The sequence below is a fragment of the Triticum aestivum genome, chromosome 4D, assembly GCF_018294505.1.
Source record: "Triticum aestivum cultivar Chinese Spring chromosome 4D, IWGSC CS RefSeq v2.1, whole genome shotgun sequence".
NCBI classification, from domain to species: domain Eukaryota; kingdom Viridiplantae; phylum Streptophyta; class Magnoliopsida; order Poales; family Poaceae; genus Triticum; species Triticum aestivum.
Genome location: NC_057805.1, coordinates 478466761 through 478472371, shown reverse-complemented (window position 1 = coordinate 478472371; position 5611 = coordinate 478466761). Strand labels below are relative to the sequence as shown.

Sequence of the window (5611 nt, the reverse complement as noted above, 5' to 3'; positions counted from 1 at the left end):
CTAATGGTGCAAACTAGCAAACACAAACGTTCAATACAACCTCGTTATGTCATCATCACAACACCTAGATTTTCATCATTGGATTTTTTTTCTCGCCTAACCTAGCTCGCTCTCTTGTGGAATGGGCCAAAGAATATGTAGTAGTGGTAACCCTCTCCCCAACCATAAACCAGATTGTTCCACTTGCACCGATTAGAGCATATGCCCACTTTAGAGCTAGATTTCATGCTCAACCGATCTAGCTTAGGGGAAACAACTTGGCAGCATTGAAGTTAAGATTCCGCAACCAACACGGCTACAAATGGGTGCCCCCACCTTGTTTTCTCTACCTCTCTCCTCCACATCCCTCACGTGTTTCTCCTGCTCCCCAGATCCCTCTCTCTCCACTAGATCCGGTAGCCTCGCGAGTTTGTGAGGTGAGAGAGTGGTGTCCCCACTCTTGTTCTGTAGTTCAAAAAAAACCTCAACTTGAAAGAACATCTGCCAATAGGGTATTTTGTCGACAAAATTAACCCCTTCCCATTTTGATGCTTCTATAAACATTTCAAAAAAAAACCTTATTCATTATTGCCAAGTTAGGATCAACCACTTGATTTGGGCACACACAGACTGACACCTAATTAACTAGGTGGTTTTTTGTCCCCTAACCCCGTTACCACATGTCTACATAAAAAAGTCTACTCCTTTTTCGACATTTTTGGAGGGCTATAAGAGAAGCACGTAGAAAGGGTGTTGTATTGGTACTTAAATTAGATTTGATAAGAACTAATCTTCCACATATAGCGAATAGATTCTCCTGCCAACCTTAGATATTTTAGACCAACAGTACGACTTTTCACTACTGGGTTTTGATGAAAGCAAACTAGAAAAACAGAGTCCCCAAATTGGAGAAACCAGTTAACGATACAAACATACTCGATAGAACTACACATAATGTTAAGCTAATAATACTGAAATGGTAGGTAGCTAGTCATAGGAACACAAACTAGCCCAATGAATAAGATCGCAATAACGAAGTCTTGCAGAGGACGGGCAACAGAAGCTAGGGCCACTACAAAAGATCTCCATGTTTGCATTTTAGGGAATCTTGAGTTGGGTTTCAAGATGATGAGGATGGCGCTCGAGAGAAAAATGTCTTTGTCACAAGCTCCTCACTGTCCTCCTAAAGTACCTTCCATTATTGCATCAGGGGCACATGAGATAAATGAGCATCAGAGGGTCCAAAATCAATTTATGTTCATCGTGTTTCTTATGCATCACAACACCAAAATATACCAAATAGAAGAATCCCATTAAATCATTCATAAGCAAAATCGCATCAATTGGTCAGGAAATATCTACTGATTGTAAGGTATCAGGGTCAACTGAGAGTTCAGACACAAAAGTCTTCAACTGCTTGTCATGTAATCCCAAAAAAAAGGCTAAAGGACAGCAAAACACGATGTGGTTAGAAGATGCTTTATCCCTGCAGAGTTCACAGTCACGTCTCTAGGTCACATACAATATTTTTCAGTTGCTCAGATGACTGAATTGTATTTTGCACAATCCTTTTTTAGCTTCTTTGGCTTCAGTACTATCCTCTATAACCTGACAGTGAACATCCTATGACCCTTGTCTTTTTATCAATTAGAAAACCCAAATATTTCAGAGGTTGGGAACCACACATGCAGGTAAATTTTGACAACAATAAATGCTTTTCCATTTGAGTCTTGTCCATACAAAATGACAGCTATTAGGATTTAATGCTAGACTCAGCAACCACATGTGAACAAAATGCAATCAACATAATAAACATCGCACATGCACGGTGGACTCTAGATAAGAAAACCAAGGGTGCATCAGCAAACTAAGGGTGCGTGTGTCTTTATTAATTGATTTACATCCACCAAGCTAGCTGAAGTTGTAACCAAAATTGTATTTGTTCATTTGGACATGAGTAATATCTGTACCCTACCCAGTGTAGTGGATAACTGACATACACCACTAAAACATGTCTCTAATCTCCATACTGAAACGTACTCATAATTGTAACACTTGCTTCACAAGGAAAACATTAACAAAGTACTTTGCCTCCAAGAATAAATCAAATGATCAACAATCAAGCAATAGCATAATAACCTAGAGCTATGTTCAAATACTTGGACAATGCACAAGGGTGGGCTGAGGTATATCCTTTGAAACAAAATGGTCCCATATCAACCAACTTATTATTTTTCAGGTCAAAACTTATTGGCCATGTCTTTATGTTTTAAAATTTGAATTTACACAACAAGTAAACAACATCATCACAATCACAAGTCCATCTCAGGATAGGGTGAGATGCTTGCAGGTCCTTAAGTGTCAACTCTCTTGCATAGGTATCACTCACGGTCAGGTCAGGCAACAACATAGAATGACTTGGGTAGTCAACAGAGATTTCCTTGTCATAAGCCATGAATCCCTTGCTCCAATGGTCCCAAGAAGTCATTTTGTACCATGCCATGGCCATCCACCAAATTTCTTTGGGGTTTGTTAAGTAGTCTGACTCATACAGTGCATCCATGTCATCATACGACCTTTCATCAACATCTGGCCTTCCATATTTTTCTATTCGGCAAACTTGATCATACCATTACTATATGCAACATTCCAAACCCGCCACACATACAATTTCACGTTGTCCTTGTTTCCACGCGTCACCTTAGGAATTGCGATGAAGTGTGGCATAGACATTTTTTCGAGCACCTTGTAGAACATAATCCCCGTCCAGAGATCAACCCATCCAAGTTTCTCCAAAGTGAATCACATTAGAAGCTAGAAACAAGGTCATCCGTGCTCTAACATGGAGCGCTAGCTCCACTTGTTGCACTTTACAGCTCTAAACCCAGATCCTGGAGGAGGAGATATGGAGGGTAAAACCCAAGGGATCGGTGAATAGCATAGCGCGGCCAGGACGAAAAGGTCGTCATCGTTGTAGGGCAGGAGTTCGAGATCTGAGGATGTGAGGATGCACAGGTAGGGACCTAGAAGCAGGCACAGTGATGACACGGAGCTAGCCTTGTAGACGAAGTGCTCGTCCCGCCCTCTAAGGATGGGCAGGAAGAAGATGGAGAGGACGAGGAAGTCCTTCTCCATGAAGACGATTTTGGGCTGCCACAACCGGCTTCCTTGAGGCCAGGGCAGTGGATGCACAGGTAGGAGCCTAGTCAGTGATGCAGACGGTGACCAGGTATATGTGGCCTCGCTTGAGAAGGACTCCGCGGTGGTGGCATTCCTTACGTCGGCGAGGTACACCAACAGCTCGAGGAAGACCAGGCGGAGGGAGGGGACGCGGGTTCATGATGCGGGTGTGAAGGGGACCCGCATGACATGGAGAATATCTTGCTCAAGTCCTCTTTGCTGTAGAAATCGAACATCATGCTCGGGCGGCGGTGATCGATGGTTGGACTAATCAGGGTTCATATCCAATTTGGGAGGTGGGAATTGCGGCATGTGGGTCTCTTAAGAGTGTTGAGGGAGGCTGGTTGGGGACAGCTGGAAATAAAATCTTGATGGAAGGAAACAGGTAATAGCCATACATTTCCAAGGTATGCCATGTACCGATAACACTCTAGCTGAGCACGTAGAAAAAAAAATTAAGCTTACTGGTAGATTTTAGCATACCAAGGAAAACAAACACACCAGTATCAGTTCTTAGTAGCCAGAAAAGGGTGGCGTCCAAGATCCAAAAGCAAGCAAGTACCATGTATTAGCAAAAACAACATCAATTTTATCTCTATTTTAAAATAGAAGGTGAGATCATTGGGAACAGTGCGACACAATAAAGTGTCAAATACGCAACAATATGTACATGACTAATATTAGATTTGAGCTAGAAAGAATTACAGTTTTGTAGACAATCATACCTCCGAAGACACAAAAAATCCTTTTTTGGAGATCTCATACTTCACTATTGGTCTCCAACAAACTGAACCAACATCCTTTGGAATCGGTGCATGCTCTTTCTTCTTCCATGGATAGGCAGCGGTTCTCTTCACTTGAGTTGGATATTAAGCATACCACATCTACTGCTCTGGCTGGAAGGGAGTCTCTGTCAAATTCTTGTGCATGTAGTGGCACCCATCCCTCTCAACCTCCTATCTTGGAGGCCAAATTTGTTGTCTTTGGATGCATATCCTTGGCAAGCAGGTCTTCAGTGTCGCTTTAGCTTCTTTTAGGAGGCCACAACCTGCTTAAGGGGCACATTCATCTCTAGTGCATGTCGTTCTAAGGGATCCTCGGTGTTGATGAGAAATTTATCCTCTATGTCCAGAAGTTGCTAGACAAAGTCGTCTTCATCCTCCTTTAGGTTGCCGGCCATCATCTTCATCACCGACATTCGGCTACGGGTCCAACTTGATGGTGATTTTTGGCGGCAAGGATTTGAGGTGGAGCAGGGTCGGTCGACTCTCCCAGCGTTTGCTAAACATGTGGCCCTCCATGTGCCCTCTCCCTGTGTGGTTGAGTGGCATGTGTTATCTCGGGCATTGTAATAATTTGTTCCTTGGGGTATGTATTCACTTCGTTTAATCAATGGCAATCCTTTTATTTCACCGGTTAGTAAAAGGGGAATCCATTTAAGAGACTGCAAAATTCACATCATCACATGATGACATTGAATGCACTACAATGGAGGACACCATCAAAATGACAAGGAAATTAGTCATAAATTCATCAAGATGAATCAAGCTCATATGCCCAATGTCATAATACTAAAAGATGTCTCTAGAAATACCGAAAAGGCAAGTTAAAGTTTCCAATGTGTTATAGAAACATATGGATCTTACAGCTTTCCAGAAAATATGGAAATTTGAGTGTTCTACCAAATAAAAAGGTATGCACTTATAGTTGCTAGTCTTCCATTCCATTTATGTGTACAACACAAAAACCATGATTTTCTTACGGAATGGAAAGTACGCACGCCATTCAACCATCTATGTGTAGATCTACTTAATTTACATTTTTTGCAAAAAAAAGGCAAGATGGTCATCACACTCGAGCCATAGGCATAAGCACGTGGAAAGTTGGAAAAAGCAACCCAGTGGGACACAATGGACTATGTACGGAGGGTTCTTTTTGCAACAGTGTTGACTTCTTCCTTGTTTGCTTTCTTTAAAAAATAACAATAATTAATGGTTTTTGGTCCATTCAACAAGGTTGGAACCAATAATCTTAAGGGCAGAACCAACACTCATTAACCATTAGTGTTATGTTGCACGCAGGTTTTTAGAGGAGTTCTTTTCTTTGCAAGGTGCCCATTTGATCTAATCAGTCGATCACTTTGATTCTATTGTGATCGATCTATTGCCACTTTTCTCCCAATCAGATGACATGGCAGCAAAATCGAATCTTGTGGAAGCTGAATCAGCTGCAATGGCAGAAGAATCCTCGACTTCTAAATACATTGTGTATTCCTGTAGACACACAAAATACTTTGCATTCTAGCGGTTAACATGCACCCCCCTTCACTGGGGTGTCGTTTCGAGTCCCATCAAACATACACTCATCTTATATATTCTATAAACACTTTTGAAACAATTAACCATATATATCCTTGTGTTGTAATATATATTGTCCACAAAATCCTTGTATG

The 5611-nt window shown here is 41.7% G+C and overlaps 1 pseudogene; it reads right to left on the bottom strand.

Moving 5' to 3' along the window:
• Positions 1-1151: 1151 nt before the first annotated feature.
• LOC123100415 (uncharacterized) lies at positions 1152-3395 on the bottom strand (annotated as a pseudogene).
• Positions 3396-5611: the final 2216 nt, after the last annotated feature.